Raw genomic sequence first — 20,925 nt, forward strand, 5'->3', positions numbered from 1 at the left:
GCCGCCCCGTCGTCCGCCGGCCTCGCCGCCCCGGATTCGCTTCGGCAACCCCTCCCTTGTCCTCTCCGGCACCGTCTCTGGCGAGCTCCGGCACGCCTCGGTCCACGTGCAAACCCTAGACCTGGAGGTTGACCTGAATTTTTCCTCCAAGTCCTTTTTCTATCACATTATGTTGCCTCCTTTGACCTGTCATATCTCCGTGCTCGTTAGTACGATTCGTGCATATAATATATAAAAATGTTCATCAGAAGATGGTCTTAATTTTGTTCCATTGTGCCACGTTTGTTTGAGTTCATCTTGATGCCTAAATAATCGTTGCAAGAGTGCTATATGATGTTAACTGCTGTCTTTTAACAGAACTTGGTGATTTGTCTTTTTCATTGCATTTTGTGTGTGCATCCTATGAGCATGTGCTCTACAGGTGTTTTGTTCTACAACATTCCATATTTACATAGGTGCTTGCCATGTATTTTTGTGATCAGTGTGGTGACTAGCACAAGCATGCAAACTAGGCTTCGTGATGTTGCTGCTTTCAGTCCCTGTTCTGCTATTCTTTTGATGCCATGTAAACTTGATGCTACAGAGAGATCCATGCTTATTTTGAGATACTTCCGTAAGGATGTTTTCAACATATGGTCATGCTCTATCCATCCATGCCCCTATTTGAAATTATGAAGTAATCTAGCATGTCATTTTATTGCTCTACTTTTGCTATAAAATGTTTCCTGGCAGATTGTTTACATGTTATTCAATTTTGCCAAGGTTGTTGTAGTGGATCCTTGCATGCTATGAGCTTGTTTTTGACATGGTTAGTTTTGTAAACATGTCTTCTTGCTGGTGCTATGCTTATATTGTCATGCAATGACTTGTGGTGAGTGAATCGAGCTCGCAAAGATGCCTTCATAATTCTGTTAATGTCATGCTCTGTTTTCTAGTCTGAATCTGTTAACGAAACTTGCTATGTTTTTACATGGGTGCCATCATATCTTTTGATCCTTTTTGTCTCATGATCAGTAAGGGACTTCTGTTCTATGCATTTATTAGTATCATGCCATGCCTTAAGTTTCTATGACATGTTCCTGTAGCATGATGTTTTCTTGCCGTAAACATTGCTTCCTGATGCTGTTTATGCCATGTTCAGTATTTTCACCATCTGTGAAGCTCATATCTTTTGCACTTTTGCCATGCTTGTTTGAACCTGTTATTGTGTGATTTAGCCATATCTCACTGTTCATCTTTTGTCAAGCATCTCTTGTAGATCACTGCTATATGCTTTGTTGCTATGTTGGGGTGCTGTAGTATAGTTTCTTGTTGCATGCTAAGTAGCATCGTGCTGTTAACCGCAGATTTGTGTCATTCTTGTTTTGCTTGCCATTTCAAAATCGTGCATCCATTTTCGGTGATCTTTATATCGATTTCAACCGAAATCACCTCATCTTTCCAGTGGCATACTTGGTTTGCCAAGTTGATGCCTTGTTCATCATTTTCCTTCCGGAGCCTGCATATGCATTGCATATCACATCTCGCATATCATGCCATGTATTGCATCATGTTGCTTGTGCATTGCACCGTGATTGATTGTGGTTCCATTGCTTGTGTTCTTGCTTTGGGTAGAGCTGGGAGACGAGTACGTGAATGAGGAACCTATTGAGTACGCTGTGCATCTAGTGCCCCTTAGTGATTTTGGTGTATTGAAGACTTATAGGTTAAGGGACTGATGCGTTTGTGAGTGTACACAGGTCTATAAGTCCATGAGGAGTTTGATATTTACAGAGAAAGTCGACCCCTAAAAATGAAGTTCTTCAACTGAAGACTTTGGATTTCTGAAGACTTTCTGAAGACTTTGAAAGTGAAGAAATTGGTGTGACCTTGAAGACCTGTCAATCATTCGAAGAACATGAAGCGTGAAGACTTTTTTTTCGTAGTTTCATTTTCTCCTTCTTGAGTCATAGGAAACACTGTACTGTTAAAGGGGGTCAAGGAAATACTAAGGAAAAATTTCCATGTGATGCTCAACTCAAAATCCCACACCTACCAATCCCTTCGAGTGAAGCCATTGGAAATCTCATACAGTTCAGTCATATTCTTCAGTGACAGAGACGAAGTTCTTCTGGTCTTTGAGGAATTTGTTCTGACTGAGGAGTTAGGAATTCACCAGTGTGAATTGCCTACACAGTGAGGAACATGATAGCCCTGAGTATTTTGATAGTCAAAATTCTGACCGTTGCTATGCTATGTGCCAACGGTTCCAAAATATCTACCTACCTAACGGTCATATCAGACAAGGGCATTTATATCTTATCATGTCAGGCTGCTCCCTAGGCTATAAATAGCCGCCCCCTTCAACCACTAGCTGGTTGGCTGCTCCGAGAGAAACTGACACTTGTCAATTGAGAGCATCCCATCCTCCGAGGACTTTGAGAGAAAATCATCAAGTGAGGAAAACCCAAAACCCAACACCTACAAACCCAAAGTGATTGAGCATCACTGAAGAGATTGATCCTGCATGGATCCGATGCTTGTTTCCTTTGAAGACTGTGCTTCTTCCAGACGGTTAGGCGTCAAGGTCTAGAGCATCCAAGAGGAATTGTGGATCGCCGAGTGACCGAGTTTGTGAAGGTTCGGAAGTCACCTGAAGAATTACCACGAGTGATTGGGCGAGGTCTGTGTGACCTTAGCTCAAGGAGAATACGGTGCGGACTGTGTGTCCGGGACTGGGTGTCCTTGAGTTTAAATACTCTGCCGCTCCAACCAGATGTACAATTGAGACAACAGTTGGAACTGGTCTACCAAATCATTGTCTTCACCAAGCTTACTGGTTCTATTTCCTCAACTCTTTCATTTCCTCATGCCTGTTGTTGTGTGCCTGTTCATATCTGTTTGAAGACTTTGGCTGAAGACTTTCTCAATTTCCTCAATTCAATTTCTTCAGTCTGTCCGTCTTCTTTCTTGTGTTATCATGTGTTTATGCTTTCTGTACTCTGTGCTTGTCTTCATTTCATCATGATGACTATGCTTGTGTTCAGTTATGTTTACTTCTGAGTACTTATTCCGCTGCTAGTAGTTATTCATTTAGGAATTTCCTCACCAGCAAATTCCTCAGTGAAGAATTCATAAAAATTGCCTATTCACCCCCCTCTAGTCGATATAACACACTTTCAATTGGTATCAGAGCAAGGTACTCCCTTGTTCTATGTGATTCTGGTTTAACCGCCTGGAGTTTTAGTTATGTCGACTACAGGATTGAGGAACGTATCCTGCCCCATCTTTGACGGTCATGAGTATCCTCGATGGAAGGCCATGATGAAGAAGCGACTCATGGCTATGGATAGCAAACTGTGGACCGTCACTGAGATTGGTCTTACCGATCTATGCAAGATGGCGGAGGCTGATGACATTTGCAAGTACACTCTACTGAACCTCACAGCAAAGGATATCATCTGCTCCTGTCTGTCCCGAAATCAGTTCAGGAATGTCATGCACCTCAATCACGCGAAACTAATCTGGGACCAGCTTTTTGAGGTCTATGAAGGTCATCATACTCAACATGATCCTTGGTTTGAGGATTACAAGGATTCTCTCAAAGAGATGACTTTCGCACCTGAATCGTCACCCTCTTCATCGTGCCTCATGGCAGAGGGTGCCAAGGTAACTGAATGCTACCTTTTCGAATCTAGTGATGATGAATCAGATGATGAATTTGGCCCCAGCTATGTCAAACTTGCTTCCCTTGCCACTAAACAACAAAGAGCTTTGGAAAAAGTTCAATACATGCTTAATAAGAGCGATGATATGTTGGGTGAAGAAATGGATCAGTCAAAAGCATTGGCTGAGAGTCTTCAGAAACTTCAGTCCAAGTTTGACGCCCTTCAAGATCATCATAATACTCTCTTGTCTAATCACGAGAAGCTTTCTTCTGAATCTCTTCAAAGAAAGCAATATCTTGAAAAGCTAAGAGTGGATTATGAAGATCTTCAGAAGGAGCATGATTCATTACTTGCTCAACAAATCAGCGCTACCCAGGAAGAATTTGTTCCTCCATGTCTGAAGTGCATTGAATGTGAAACTGCTAATTCTTCACCTGAATGTTCAAATGCTTCTAATGCTACAAATTCTTCATATGTCTCTGCTGTCACTAATTCCTCATCTGAGGACAATGCAAGTATCACTGATGATGCAGGGCTGAAGGAATTGTACATGACAGGCATGTACAAAAGCCTCAAAGGGCATCAGACTCTTTGTGATGTGCTCAAAAAGCAGATCCTCAACAGAAACCCTAGGAAAGAGGGTATTGCCTTTGAGAGGAAACTCAATGCTGATGGAACACGTTGGAAGCCTGAGCAGTACCCCAAAACCTCATGGGTTGCTGCAAAGGGACCTCCAGTTGATCCATCCAACTTATCTGGCTTTACATGTGAATCTCCTCATTCTTCTGATGAGTCATTTGAATCTAACTATAAACTGTTCAAAAATTAGAATGGTGAAGTATTTGCTAGATATGTTGGGACTAACTACAGGAACGGTTCCCCTATGAAGAAAATCTGGGTTCCCAAAAGTTGCCTTGAAAGTCTTCAGGTGAATGTCCTCATGACACCACCTGTGAAGAATAGGAACTCCAGATCAAATTCTTCATATGAACCAAATTCTTCATATGGATCCAAGTCTTCAAGTGGACCAAATTCCTCAGGTGGATCGAATTCCTCAAAAGGATCAAAGTCCTCATATGATCATCATCGTGCTAACCCCTCTGTTTCTCAGGGTAGAGCTAATGGCTATGAATATGTGCATTATTCTTCAAATCATTATGTTCATAAGTCCTCGAAGAATTTCTCTGCTTATTCATATGCTTACCCTAACCCCTCTTATGTGAAACGAAGTGGACTGGCGTCCATGCCACCTTTCTCATATGGTGCTCGTAGAGTGATGAATTCTTTGCCACCCCTCTAGATGTGGGTGGTGAAGAAAAAGAACTAATCTCTTTTGCAGGGTCAGGTCTCCAGTCGTGCTCCAAATGACTGAAGAATTTGCTAGAGACCTGAACAGTGCCTGATAGGACGCATGCTAATCATGATGAAATGAACCTTCATTTGTCACGTCCTCATGCTGATTATCTGTTCTAATTGCTTGATGAAATTGACCTGATGATATTGATGTCATATTCTTCACTGATGAAGTATATGAGTTTGTAAGCTGCACTAATTCATCTGCAGGATGATCAACCCAAAGCAAATGAGTGGGTCCTCGATAGTGGATGTACAAATCACATGACTGGTGACAAGAATCTATTGATGGATACTCCCTTATCACCATCACATCTGAAGCATATCATCTTCCCTAAGAAAGGCAAAAGTCAGGTATTGGGTCTAGGTAAGGTTGCGATCTCTAAGGACATACACTTGGACAAAGTCATGCTTGTCGAGTCCTTAGGATACAACCTCATGTCTGTCTCAATGCTTTGTGATCTTGATATGGTTGTTGTCTTTGGCAAGTATCGTTGTGTTGTGATCTTGGAAGCTGACAATTCCAAAGTCTTCGAAGGCTTTAGGAGAGGAGACTTGTACATTGTTGATTTCTCTACAGGACCACAACCTGCCGTGTGCTTACTTGCAAAAGTTTTAGAAGGCTGGCTATGGCATCGACGACTTGGTCACGCTGGCATGAGGAATCTGCACACGCTCGTGAAGAAGAAGCGTGTCATTGGCATTGAGAATGTCAAATTCCTCAAGGATCACTTATGCAGAGCCTGTGAAGCTGGGAAGATGACAAAGGCCAAGCATCCAGCGAAGACTATCATGACTACCACTCGACCATTTGAATTGCTTCACATGGATCTCTTTGGTCCTAATCATTATTCTACCGTTACAAATGATGCATCTCTATATGGATTTGTTATTGTTGATTATTCTCGCTACACATAGGTACACATTGTCACTTACAAACATGAGGTGCAGGAAGTCTTCAAACAATTTTCCTCGAGGGCTTCAACCAACTTTGGTGTGAAGATCAAGCAATCAGGAGTGACAATGGAACTGAGTTCAAGAATTCCGGTCTTGATGACTATCTTTATGAACTTAGTATTACTCATGAGTTATCTGCTCCTTATACTCCTAAACAGAATGGCATCATGGAGCGCAAAAACAGAACTCTTGTTGAGATGGCTTGCACTATGCTTGATGAATACAAGACGCCTCGTCATTTCTGGAGTGAGGCAATTGATACTGCATGCCACATGATCAACAGAGTATATCTTCACAAATTCTTCAAGAAGACTGCCTATGAACTCCTCACTAACAAGAAACCTAATGTAAGTTACTTCAAAGTCTTCGGTTCTAAATGTTGGATTAGAGATCCTCATCACAATTCTAAGTTTGCACCGAAAGCACATGAAGGTTTCATGCTTGGTTACGGAAAGGACTCGCACACCTATAAAGTCTTCAATAACATTCTTCACAAGGTTGTTGAAACTGTGGATGTGCGGTTCGATGAAACTAACGGCTCGCAAAGAGAGCACCTACCTTCTGTGATAGATGAACCAGCACCTGAGGATTCTATCAAGTTCAAAGCCACTAAGGATGCCATTCCTACTGAAGAATCTGCTGAAGAATTCAATCTAGAACGTGATGAACGTCGAGCTGGCGCACCTGAAGAAAATGGCGCTGAGGAAAATGCTCCTAAAGAAAATGCAGATAAAATTCCTCGAAGACAACCCGCTCATCCTCGTATTGCAAACGAAGTGCAAATCGTGAAGATCATCGATGACATTGAAGCACCAGGTCCTCTCACACACTCAAAAGCTTCACATTTATCTAACTTTTGTGGGCACTTTGCGTTTGTCACTATCACAGAGCCCACTAAGGTAGATGAAGCATTTTTGGAGCCTGAGTGGATTCAAGCTATGCAAGAAGAATTACATCAGTTCGAGCTCAACATCGTCTGGGAACTGGTCAAACGTCCAGATCCTCGCAAGCACAACATTATTGGCACAAAGTGGATCTACCCAAACAAGCAAGATGGAAATGGCCTTGTGGTGAGGAATAAGGCACGACTTGTAGCTCAAGGCTACACACAGGTTGAAGGAATTGACTTCGATGAAACTTTTGCACCTGTTGCTAGACTTGAGGCTATTCGCATATTACTTGCTTATGCTAACCATCATGATATTATCTTACAACAAATAGATGTGAAAAGTGCATTCCTCAATGGTAAGCTTGAGGATGAAGTATATGTTGCTCAGCCCCCAGGTTTTGAAGATCCAAAGAATCTTGACAAAGTCTTCAAGCTCAACAAGGCCCTGTATGGCCTCAAGCAAGCCCCTCGGGCGTGGTATGATACTTTGAAGGAATTCTTCATGAAGAAAGGCTTCAAACCCGGTTCACTCGACCCAACTCTTTTCACTAAGTCTTATGATGGTGAATTGTTTGTGTGCCAAATATATGTTGATGATATCATTTTCGGCTGTACTGACCAACGATATAGTGATGAATTTGCCTATATGATGAGTGAAGAATATCAAATGTATATGATGGGAGAGTTGAAATTATTTTTAGGTCTTCAAATTCGTCAACAGCGCAATGGAATATTCATATCTCAGGAGAAATACCTCAAGGACGTATTGAGGAAATTTGGTATGCAAGATTGCAAAGGGGTCAAAATTCCAATGCCCACAAATGGCCATCTATGCACTGATGAAAATGGTAAAGACTTTGATCAAAAGGTATACCGCTCCATGATTGGTTCTTTATTGTACCTATGTGCATCTAGGCTGGATATTATGCTTAGTGTTTGCATGTGTGCCCGATTTCAAGCTACACCGAAGGAATCACACCATAAGGCTCTGAAGCATATTCTTCGATACTTAGCTCACACACCACACTTGGATTATGGTATCCCAAGAGCTCCACTTTTGATCTCATTGGATATTCAGACTCTGACTATGCTGGCGATCGCGTGGACCACAAGCGAACATCTGGTACATGTCATTTCCTTGGACGATCCTTGGTCTGTTGGTCCTCGAAGAAACAGAACTGCGTATCTCTCTCCACTGCAGAAGCTGAGTACATTGCTACTGGATCGTGTTGTGCTCAACTAGTATGGATGAGGCAAACACTCAAGGACATTGGCGTCAACATGAAGAATGTGCCTCTCTACTGTGACAATGAGAGTGCCATCAATATTGCTCATAACCCAGTTCAGCACTCGAAGACCAAGCACATCCAAATTCGTCATCATTTTCTTCGTGATCATGTGTTGAAGGGCGACATCTCCATCGACCACGTCAGCACTGAAGATCAGCTGGCCGATATCTTCACAAAGCCCTAGGATGAGAAGAGATTTAGCAAGTTGAGGTGCGAGCTAAATATCCTAGAATCTTCGAATGTTCTCTGAAATGGACACACCTCCTAACACTTATGCTAACTTGATGACTTAGATGCGCAACACATGAAGTAACTTTTTTCTTCAATCAATGAAGACTAACCCTCTAAGTGTGAAGAAATTAATGAAGAAATTGATTCTCAGAGCCCTACGACAATTGTACGCGGTGTCGGAAATCAGCTTTCTTATACGGTGGGTTACGCCACCAACCAAAGTTGAAAATCTTCAATATGAGTTTTTCTTCGTTTTGAAATTCCTCAGTTTTTCAAATTCTTCAACTTTGCATTGTCTTCACTCTTTCCGGTGTTGTTCTTCATTTGAATATATATATATATATATATATATATATATATATATATATATATATATATATATATATATATATATATGAGTTTTGTGTCCTCTACAACATTCACATATTGTTATTTCTTCAAGTTGATTTCTTCTGCTAAGTGAATGTGATCGGACCCTTCCCCCTCTATGCTAAACTCAACCTAGTCTATTCACAAATTCCTCATATGCGTTCTATTTGAAACTCGTTCAAATTCTTCACTGTGTCCTTGACAGCTGAAGAAATTGTGAACGGAACTTTTAACCTATCTTATCTGAATTTTCGTCTTTGCCGCTCAAACCGTTCCACTTCTCATGACAATACTTATCTATTCACCCATGATCCTACACGATCGCCACCTCTCAGTACATGGGTGACACATGTCAAGCGAATGAGAAGGGGCCAGGGGCATGTTTGTCCGATTTCCTCGGTTGAACAATTTTTCACTCCCTCTATAAATACCCCTGCCTCTTCCTCACTTCACTTTCACCTCGCTCGCGCTCTCTCTCCCGCTCGAGCTTCCCAAAACCCTAGCGCCGCCGCTACTTCATCGTTGCCAGTGAGGAAGAGCTTCACTGCCTCGACCTCGTCGCCATCGTACTCGCGCCGGTTGCGGATTTTTTCACTCCGCCTCCGCCGTAGCCGTCTTCCTCTGCCAAGTTAGGGCGTGGAAGATCTGACCTGACAAACTTCACTTCTATTCTTCCCAGTTCGTCGTGTTCTTCACTTCGGGTAATTAAAAGTTACTTTTAACTGCTCGCTTTGATTCTCAAGTTTTTCCTGAAAATCTTTAAAAGTGTTTATTCTTCAATTCTTCACACACATGAACACCTCACATGTCGTCTGCTCTTGATTCATTTCTCTAAGCAATGATTTTCTTCAAGATTCCTCAATTGTGTGGATTCTCAATCTATACAACTCTAGAACCTAAGACAAAGAACGCTTAATGAAATCCCTCAAGACTCATCTGGTCAAATTCCTCAAAACCTATTCTTTTTGAAAAACCTTCTGAGAACGCATATGACCTCTCCAAATTCCTCGCAACTATACTCTGTTCACAGGTACAAATGTCCGCTGCTGAATCACTAGGTTCTCATCAACTTAACTCATTTGCAGCGTTCCTCGAAGAAAAGTTGCATACCTCTTCAGAAACTTCAGTCGTTCATATTCCTCAGCTGAAGAAAATGGGTGACAAAAGGCCACAGAAGGGAGGAAAGAGGCCTGAGGTCAATACTGCGTTTGAAATCCCTGAGGACATATACAAGGACTACTGCACACCTGATGAAGCCAAATTCGGCAAAGAGGACAAGAATCAGCGCAAGGTGCGCATACAATGGATTGAGAGGAGATGGGCACGAGAATGGAGGGAGTACAAATATGTCACTCCCAAGTACATGAAGAAGTTCGCACTCAACCCTCCATGCCCAAGACCTCCATTGGCACCAGGCCAGTTGGCAGATCCCACCAGCCTCAAGCGCGGTGAGGATTATCCTGATGAATGGGCAAAGCGCCAAGCCAAACTGGCTAAGCAAGCAAAGGAAGCAGTGAAGAAATTCAACGCAGACTCTGCTGCTGCTGCTGCCTCCGCTGAGGCCTCTGCTAGTCAGCCCAAGAAGGCAATGCACAAGAAGCCTGCACATAAATCCAGTGCTTCACCTTCAATGCGCTCACGACCAAGCTCCTCTGCTATGCCATCAAGGCCAGATTCCTCAAGGCCCTCACGGCAAATTCCTCAGACTGCTCCTTCAAAGTTCTCAGCTTCTCCGTCAAAGTCTTCAGCTGCTCCGGCAAAATCATCGGCACCTGTGCATCTCGCCACGTGCCAAAGGACTCAAGGCTTCTCTATTGCCTCAGGAGCATCTACAAGCTCCTCAGTTGCTCGAAATTCCTCAGCTGGTCCCTCTCCGCTGAAGAAAAAGGCCACTGCTGGACAAGACACTCGACCAAGTCCTCATAAGAAGCAGGTCGCCTTCCATGTACCCTCTGATGATGATGAGGCTGATGATGAAGAACTTGCCGAAATCATCAGAGACAGGCAAGCCAGGGCCGCTAGAGCCAAAGGCAGCAATGTGCCGCTGATGCTGGATTCAAAATTGATCCTCGACTACATTGACCTGTGGCACAAGGATCCTAACACGCCTTTGCCAGAGATGAACCTCACTCCTGGTCAAAGTCATGTTCTTACTGCCTTCATTGAGGAAGAAAAATGGAAATTTGAACAAGGCAGAAGTTTGAAGAAAACGCAGTACAAGAAACAACGCTACCTCAAGGACAATGTCCTCACTCTCACTCCTGATCAGCTCCTTGCCTTGCAAGTTGAAATCAAACAGCTGAGTAATGAATTTGATCGCTACCATGCTGATTGGAAGGGCGCCAAGGTGCGTTTCGTCAATCTCACGAAGAAATTCACTTCAAGTGCTGCTCCACCTATGCACGTTGAAGTTACTCAGGCTGAGGCTTCTGCTCAGCCTACTGAAGAAAATGCCAGCACTGCTGATGACAATCAGGCTGCTGAAGAAAATGAGAGTGCCAGGGCTGATGACTCCATTCCAGCCGCTGAAGATATTGCCAGGGCATCCACTTGTGATGCGCCTGAGGAAAGTGAACAAATCAGGACAACTGCATCAATTGTGCCTGAGGAAAATGAACCAAAGTCCTCTGCACCTCCTGCGCCTACACCAACTCCAATCCTTCCATCTGCATCAGATGCGAAGAAGACCAAGGCTACAGAACGTGCAACTGTGAAGAAAAGAAAGGCATCAACTTCTTCAAATTCTTCAGCTCCGAAGAAGATGAAGACTCTGATCAGTTCAATTGACAATCCAATTGATGCCGTTCCAGTCTCATCAATGCCATCAAAGGACCTTGTTCCATTTGGTGAAGATTATGTGATTCCTGATAAATCTGATGAAGAATCTCCTTCTTCTGCTTCGATAGAGCAGTTGGACAAAGAAATTGAAGTTGATAAGATCCCTTCAACCCCATTCATTTCCTCACCTATGCCTTAGTTTATTGCTGAAGAGGCAGGTGTTGAAGAAATTGAAGATGAGGATGTGGACATTGGGTGTACCACTCCTATGCTCAATGATGAATTTTGGGACAGTCAACATCCAAACTCTCCAATGTTCACTCCACTCCAAGCTATTTCTCAGTCCCCTGCCGCCACTGAAGTGCAAATGGGATCTGAAGAACCTCATGCAACCCCAAGTGTTCATGAAGAAATTCCAGCCACTAGTGCTGAAGAAATTGTTAATGAAGAATTGACAACCCAGGCTGAAGCTGTAGAAGAGCCTAAAATTCCTCAGCCTGAGGAACCTGAGATTGAGATTCCTGAAGTAGTGCTGCAATGGACTGACACTCCTCAGCCCAAGCCGAAGGATCCTTTCTCCAAGAAGCAAAAATTCAAGGCTGATAATTTCTTTGGCGAGCACTTATTCTTCACGGAATTCAACCCCTATGACAATGCTCGTCTTAGAAGGAAGCGTTTCTGGACTGCCAGCCAGGCCAACTTCTATTCCTCAGTGCTCCTCCACAAGGACAAATTCTTCGATCATGAGCATATTCCTCATGTGGACATGGAATCCATGCCTTGCTTCTCTCAAGTCCTTAGCATGATTCATGACGCTGGCTTGCTCAATTTTTGCTCTGACATAGTTGATTGGAATGAAGAGCTTATTGTTTAGTTCTACGCAACTTTGCATATCACAGGCGATGCTGCTGACGTCAACTCGTGGGTGTTGGACTGGATGACTGAAAACACTCATTACAAGGCACCAGCCTCTGAATTGCTTGGTGCCTTACCAATCAGTCCTCCACCCGATGGTGCTTGTTGTCTGTATGATGAGCCTGAACTCACTGATCACTATATGCAAGTGCTCATGAAGCCGCTGAAGCCAGGACAAGCTCCAAGGACCAAATTCCTCGTGAAGGAATTGCTCTATGTGCCAAGAACAATCCACCGCATTCTGACGAAGACCATGAGTCCCATCAAAGGCCATGACTCATCCGATGAAGAAATTATCGGAATGATGAAGAATATGCTTTTCAACATCATGCATGGCATTCCCATAAATAATCATGATTTCTTCATGAGGACTCTGGGGAATGTTGCACTTTCTCCATTTGAGCTGAAGCCTTACGCGCCGTGGATCATGAGATTCCTCAAAACAAGGTCTTCACTCAACTACAAGGCTGATTTTCAGAACCACCTCAGCTACTTGCCCCCTATTGAAGTACTCAAGCAGACAATTTCCTCATCTGATGAGAAGGGCAAGTCACCAGCTGTGATCGATGAAGGCATTCGTCCATTGGATGGTCAGTTCCGCAAAGCTACATCTTACTCCACCAATGATGACTCTGCCACTCATGATATTGCTGCCAATGCTACCAAGACAAGTCCTCAAGCTACTGCTCCTCGTGTGCTGACTGATCGTGAACTGCTGATAAGTCTTCACCAAAAGGTGGATCGAAACCACAAGTGGGTTAAGCGTCAGTTTGGTTCTATTCTTCACAACATGACTTCCACACATAATGCAGTGAAGAAAAACCACTACTACCTCCATGAAGTGTTTGATCGCACCTGGGCTATTCTGTCACATCTATATGGTGAAGAAGATCTGAAGCAAATGGGCTTCAAGGAAGACTTTGACTGGTCTGCACCTCCACCAAAGAGATTCAAGAAAGTCAAGGTTCCTTCCGTAGTGGCCAGCTCATATTCTTCATCACGCGCCACGGACGAGCATGAAGACTTGGACGACACTGCAGCAGGCCCTACAACGACACAAGACCCTGACAACGCTGGCGCTCCTCCATCTTCATGATATTTTTCAGGGGCGTTAGTCCTCAGTTTCAACCTTTTTGGTCATTCAATGACAAAGGGGGAGAAATTTGAGTTAGTCTTCAAGCGGGTCTATCTTATATGGGTGTTTTTTGCTAATTTACAACTCTCGTTCTTCTGATGACTTTGCTGGATCGAGTTGTAATCTTAAACTCTATGGTGACCTGATACTTTTGCTGTGTTATTCTGCATGCTTATTCCTCATTAATGTTAATGCACGCATGCTGAAATACATCAGTCACCATATTTCATCATGCATTTCAAATTCTTCATACTATATATCAAATGCGTGTATGAATTACAAGATATAGGGGTAGATCTCCATGATTATACTCTTCAAGTGTGCATTGCTTCAAAAGCAAATTCCTCACTATGCACATCTTCAGGGGGAGTTCTTCTATATCTTGCAATCAAATTCCTATCAGTATTTACACTTCACATGTTTATCTCCGTTGAAAACTTAACCTATATTGTCATCAATCACCAAAAAGGGGGAGATTGGAAGTGCATCTAGTGCCCCTTAGTGATTTTGGTGTATTGAAGACTTATAGGTTAAGGGACTGATGCGTTTGTGAGTGTACACAGGTCTATAAGTCCATGAGGAGTTTGATATTTACAGAGAAAGTCGACCCCTAAAAATGAAGTTCTTCAACTGAAGACTTTGGATTTCTGAAGACTTTGGATTTCTGAAGACTTTCTGAAGACTTTGTAAGTGAAGAAATTGGTGTGACCTTGAAGACCTGGCAATCATTCGAAGAACATGAAGCGTGAAGACTTTGTTTTCGTAGTTTCATTTTCTCCTTCTTGAGTCATAGGAAACACCGTACTGTTAAAGGGGGTCGAGGAAATACTAAGGAAAAATTTCCATGTGATGCTCAACTCAAAATCCTACACCTACGAATCCCTTCGAGTGAAGCCATTGGAAATCTCATACAGTTCAGTCATATTCTTCAGTGACAGAGACGAAGTTCTTCTGGTCTCTGAGGAATTTGTTCTGACTGAGGAGTTAGGAATTCACCAGTGTGAATTGCCTACACAGTGAGGAACATGATAGCCCTGAGGATTTTGATAGTTAAAATTCTGACTGTTGCTATACTATGCGCCAGCGGTTCCAAAATATCTACCCACCTAATGGTCATATCAAATAAGGGCATTTATGTCTTATCATGTCGGGCTGCTCCCTAGGCTATAAATAGCCGCCCCCTTCAACCACTAGCTGGTTGGCTGCTCCGAGAGAAACTAACACTTGTCAATTGAGAGCATCCCATCCTCCGAGGACTTTGAGAGAAAATCATCAAGTGAGGAGAACCCAAAACCCAACAGCTACAAACCCAAAGTGATTGAGCATCACTGAAGAGATTGATCCTGAGTGGATCCGACGCTTGTTTCCTTTGAAGACTGTGCTTCTTCTAGACGGTTAGGCGTCAAGGTCTAGAGCATCCAAGAGGAATTGTGGATCGCCGAGTGACCAAGTTTGTGAAGGTTCGGAAGTCACCTGAAGACTTACCACGAGTGATTGGGCGAGGTCTGTGTGACCTTAGCTCAAGGAGAATACGGTGAGGACAGTGTGTCCGGGACTGGGTGTTCTTGAGTTTAAATAGACAACCGCTCCAACCAGATGTACAACTGAGACATCAGTTGGAACTGGTCTACCAAATCATTGTCTTCACCAAGCTTACTGGTTCTATTTCCTCAACTCTTTCATTTCCTCATGTCTGTTGTTGTGTGCCTGTTCATATCTATTTGAAGACTTTGACTGAAGACTTTCTCAATTTCCTCAGTTCAATTTCTTTAGTCTGTCCGTCCTCTTTCTTGTGTTATCCTGTGTTTACGCTTTCTATACTCTGTGCTTGTCTTCATTTCATCATGATGACTATTCTTGCGTTCAATTATGTTTACTTCCGAGTACTTATTCTGCTGCTAGTAGTTCTTCATTTAGGAATTTCCTCACCAGCAAATTCCTAAGTGAAGAATTCATAAAAATCGCCTATTCACCCCCCTCTAGTCGATATAACGCACTTTCAATGCGAACGAGGATCAAGCTTTCGACAACTTTGAGAACTTTGCAGGCAAGATGACCATACCCTTGATATCACTTCTATCTTTGCTTTGCTAGTTGTTCGCTCTATCGCTATGCTTGCGCTACCTACCACTTGTTTATCATGCCTCCCATATTGCCATGTCAAGCCTCTAACCATCCTTTCCTAGCAAACCACTGTTTGGCTAAGTTACCGCTTTGCTCAGCCCCTCTTATAGCGTTGATAGTTGCAGGTGAAGATGAAGTTTGTTCCTTGTTGGAACATGGATATTTTGGGATATCACAATATCTCTTGTTTAATTAATGCACCTATATACTTGGTAAAGGGTGGAAGGCTCGACCTTATGCCTGGTGTTTTGTTCCACTCTTGCCACCCTAGTTTCCGTCATACCGGTGTTATCTTCCTTGATTTTGCGTTCCTTACGCGGTTGGGTGATTTATGGGACCCCCTTAACAGTTTGCTTTGAATAAAACTCCTCCAGCAAGGCCCAACCTTGGTTTTACCATTTGCCACCTAAGCCTTTTTCCCTTGGGTTTTCGCGAGCCCGAGGGTCATCTTTATTTAACCCCCCCGGCCCAGTGCTCCTTCAAGTGTTGGTCCGAACCGAGCAGACTGCGGGGCCACCACGGGGCAACTCGAGGGCTGGTTTTACTCGTAGGCTGACCTATCCGTTGTGCCCTGAGAACGAGATATGTGCAGCTCCTATCGGGATTTGTCGGCATAGTCGGGCGGCTTTGCTGGTCTTGTTTTACCATTGTTGAAATGTCTTGTAAACCGGGATTCCGAGAATGATTGGGTCTTCCTGGGAGAAGGAATATCCTTCGTTGACCGTGAGAGCTTGTGATGGGCTAAGTTGGGACACCCCTACAGGGTATTATCTTTCGAAAGCCGTGCCCGCAGTTATGAGGCAGATGGGAATTTGTTAATGTCCGGTTGTAGAGAACTTGACACTTGACTTCATTAAAATGCATCAACTGCATGTGTAGCCGTGATGGTCTCTTTTCGGCGGAGTCCGGGAAGTGAACACGGTTTGGGTTATGTATGAACGTAAGTAGTTTTAGGATCACTTCTTGATCACTTCTAGCTTCTCGACCGATGCGTTGCTTCTCTTCTCGCTCTCACTTGCGTATGTTAGCCACCATATATGCTTAGTGCTTGCTGCAGCTGCACCACCTTACCCCTTTCCTACCCATGAGCTTAAATAGTGTTGATCTTGCGGGTGTGAGATTGCTGAGTCCTCGTGACTCACAGATTCTACCAAAACAGATGCATGTGTCGAGGATACTAGTGCAAGTGGCGCAACTGAGCTCAAGTGGGAGTTTGACGAGGACCTTGGTCGTTACTATGTTTCGTTTCCTGATGATCAGTAGTGGAGACCAGTTGGGACGATCGGGGATCTAGCATTTGGGGTTATCTTCTTTTCATTTGGATTTGACCGTACTCGGTCTATGAGTGTATTTTGAATGATGTATGAATTTATTTATGTATTGTGTGAAGTGGCGATTGTAAGCCAACTCTCTTTATCCCATTCTTGTTCAGTACATGGGATTGTGTGAAGATGACCCTTCTTGCGACAAAACCTACAATGCGGTTATGCCTCTAAGTCGTGCCTCGACACGTGAGAGATATGGCCGCATCGTGGGCATTACAAGTTACTTGTCACGCCCAAGATGCGACCCTATCCTAAAGGAACTCGAAGGTCCCACCAAGGATAGAAGCGCATCTTGAAGACGCTTTTGCAAGGTGGATATCATTACATTAAACCATTACATAAATAGTTGGGGATACATACAAGAGGCATACAATGCCACATGAATACAACAACATCATACATAAGAGCGACATCCGACTACGGATGAAAACACAAACATAAACCTCAAACGACATCCACCCTGCTAGCCCAAGCTGCCGACCTGGAACCTATCCCCTGATCGAAGAAGAAGCAGAAGAAGAACTCCAAAACAAGCAAGCATTGCTCTCACGTCATGATCATCGCATAACCTGTACCTGCAACTGTTGTTGTAGTAATCTATGAGCCACGAGGACTCAGCAATCCCATTAACATGGGTATCAGGACTAGCAAAGCTTAGTGGGTAAGGAAGGGGTAAAGTGGTGAGGTTGCAGCAGCGACTAAGCATATATGGTGGCTAACATACGCAAATAAGAGCGAGAAGAGAGCAAACGGAACGGTCGTGAAGCTAGCAATGATCAAGAAGTGATCCTGAACTCCTACTTACGTCAAACATAACCCAAAACCGTGTTCACTTCCCGGACTCCGCCGAAAAGAGACCATCACGGCTACAATGCGGTTGATGCGTTTTAATTCGAATCTGGTCTCAAGTTATGTACAACCGGACATTAACAAATTCTCATCTGCCACATAACTGCGGGCACGGCTTTCGAAAGATAATGCCCTGCAGGGGTGTCCCAACTTAGCCCATCACAAGCTCTCACGGTCAACGAAGGATATTCCTTCTCCCAGGAAGACCCGACCAGTCTCGGAATCCCGGCTTACAAGACATTTCGACAATGGTTAAACAAGACCAACAAAGCCGCCCGATGTGCCGACAAATCCTGATAGGAGCTGCACATATCTCGTTCTCAGGGCACACCAGATAGGTCAGCCTATGAGTAAAACCAGCCCTCGAGTTGCCCCAAGGTGGCCCCGCAGTCTGCCCATTTCGGACCAACACTCGAAGGAGCACTGGCCTGGGGGGGGGGGGTTAAAATAAAGATGACCCTCGGGCTCCGGAAACCCAAGGGAAAAAGGCTTAGGTAGGCAAATGGTAAAACCAAGGTTGGGCCTTGCTAGAGGAGTTTTATTCAAAGCGAACTGTCAAGGGGGTCCCATAAATCACCCAACCGCGTAAGGAACACAAAATCAAGGAACATAACACCGTTATGATGGAAACTAGGGCGGCAAGAGTGGAACAAAACACCAGGCATAAGGCTGAGCCTTCCACCCTTTACCAAGTATATAGATGCATTAATTAAATAAGAGATATTGTGATATCCCAACATAATCCTGTCCATCATGGAGCAATCTTCAACTTCACCTGCAACTAACAACGCTATAAGAGGGGCTGAGCAAAGCGGTAACATAGCCAAGCAACGGTTTGCTAGGAAGGATGAAAAAGTTAGAGGTTGACATGGCAATTTGGGAGGCTTGAAGAGCAGGTGATAGGTAGCACAGCATAGCGATAGAACGAAGCAACTAGCATAGCAATGATAGTAGTGAGATCTAGAGTAACGGTCATCTTGCCTGAAATCCCGCAAGGAAGAAGGACGAGTCCATGAAGAAGATGAAGCCACGAAGACAAACCAAGTGTAGATGAATGAATCCTCACGATCGCAACGAAATAGGAACTAACGAGAAGGAGCACAATCAGAAAGAAGCAAACAACAAGGTAAACACACAACACATAGACATGGCATGATGCTCAAACCAAGTATGATGCATGACAAAGACTATATGAGGCTACTCATGGCAAGAGATGATGCATACAAGAACAACACATCAAAGCAAGTTTAAATGAGGCCGGTAACAACGTATAACAATTCCGGTAAGTCCTCATATGCAAGTTTCGAAGTTGTTCTAGATCTGAACAAACATTGAGTTGAAGTTGTTAAACAACAAGTTAAAGAGCACCAAGAGGATCTACACGAAATTCTAGTCAAGTTACATATAAAGTTCATTTAGTTCCGAGCTACGCCTAGAAGATATGAGCAAAACAAGTTAAACATGGCATTGATGCAAAATGCATACAAACATCAAGCACACACTCCAAAACATGGATGCAACATGATAATATGAAACTACATGCAAAATCAAGCAAGTTTCATATAGAGCACACTCGAAACGGAGCAACGGTTCAACACATACACATGAAACAAGTTTAAAGGACAAGTTGTCCAAAACAGCAACTAGGCATCTTGCAAGCATCAAGAAAATATGCTACAACACCTCAGCAGGAAAACAAAAGGCATGGACATGAAGTACAGGTAAAGCACAACAAAACATGAACAATGAGCTATCTCCATAAATCACTAGAACATGCTCAAAAGGACATGGCAAGATTGCAAATAATAACAGGTTCACAGACTTAGCAGAAAGCACTGGACATGGCAGAAATAACATCAGGTTGCAATGTTTAGAGCTATCAAACAACATGCTACAGGAACTTATCATGGCAAAAAAAGGCATGGCAGGCTAATACTAAAGACAAGGATCAAAACTCCCTTACTGAACTTATTCTAAAGATCAACAGAAAAGATGGTAGCATCCATGCAAACATGGCAAATGATATGACAGATTCAGACATGGCAGGAACAACGATAAGTAGGCATGTTGGTGAGCTTGTACAACTCACCACAGAGCAATACATGGCATGACAAGGTAACCAAAAGTAAGAAGACATGTTCATGAAGCTAATCGTGGCAATAGCATGGTCATAAGATGCATGGATCACTAGCAAGGCACATGGAAAAACTGAACTTAATGTTAACAGGCTGACAGCAACATTATTTAGCAACTTGAGAGCAAAATTACAACAAGCTACAACAGTCTATAAATGAAACCAGGGGCATGGATGGATAGAGCATGACATGTATAACAAAACATCCTTATTGAACATCTCCAGATTATGCGTAGAATGACTTGTAGCAGCAGGTTTACATAGCATCATAATATAACAGATTTAGCCTAGCAAAACAGCAACAACAAGTACCCTACTTCACGAGCTTGATGCACTCACCACAAGGCACACAAAAATACATGGATTGCACCACTGTAAAGATGAAATGATGTAGCTCAAAACTCATGTAGACATCAAGCTCATAAGATGCACACACAAAATGCAATGAAAAAGACAAATCACCAAGTTTTGATGACAGACAACAGTTAACATCATATAGCACTCTTGAAACGATGATAATGGCATCAAGATGGACTCAAACAAGCATGGCACAGTGGAACAAATTGAATAGCACATCATGGTTAACATTTTGATATATCATGCATGGAAAACGGAGCACCGAGCATCAAGTTATGGCATGTCAAACATATGCACATGATGTAGAAAATCTGGGACTTAGCAGAAATCTCACCCCGGGGAAAATGGACGGAGGGGTCCTGGGACGAGGAGATCCGGGATCGGGGCGCCGTTTGGTTCGGTAAGGTGGTGGATCTGGTCCATCATTCGGTGGATCTGGCCGGAGAAGACTCCAGCGAGCGGCGGGGCGGCTCCGGCGAGCTCCCGCGGCGACAGGGAAGTGCGGGGACGTGGAGGAGGCCCCGGGCGGCGGCGAAGGACGACCGACGAGGCACGGGCGACCGGAGGCGGCGG

This window comes from Triticum dicoccoides, chromosome 4B, assembly GCF_002162155.2.
Source record: "Triticum dicoccoides isolate Atlit2015 ecotype Zavitan chromosome 4B, WEW_v2.0, whole genome shotgun sequence".
NCBI lineage: Eukaryota > Viridiplantae > Streptophyta > Magnoliopsida > Poales > Poaceae > Triticum > Triticum dicoccoides.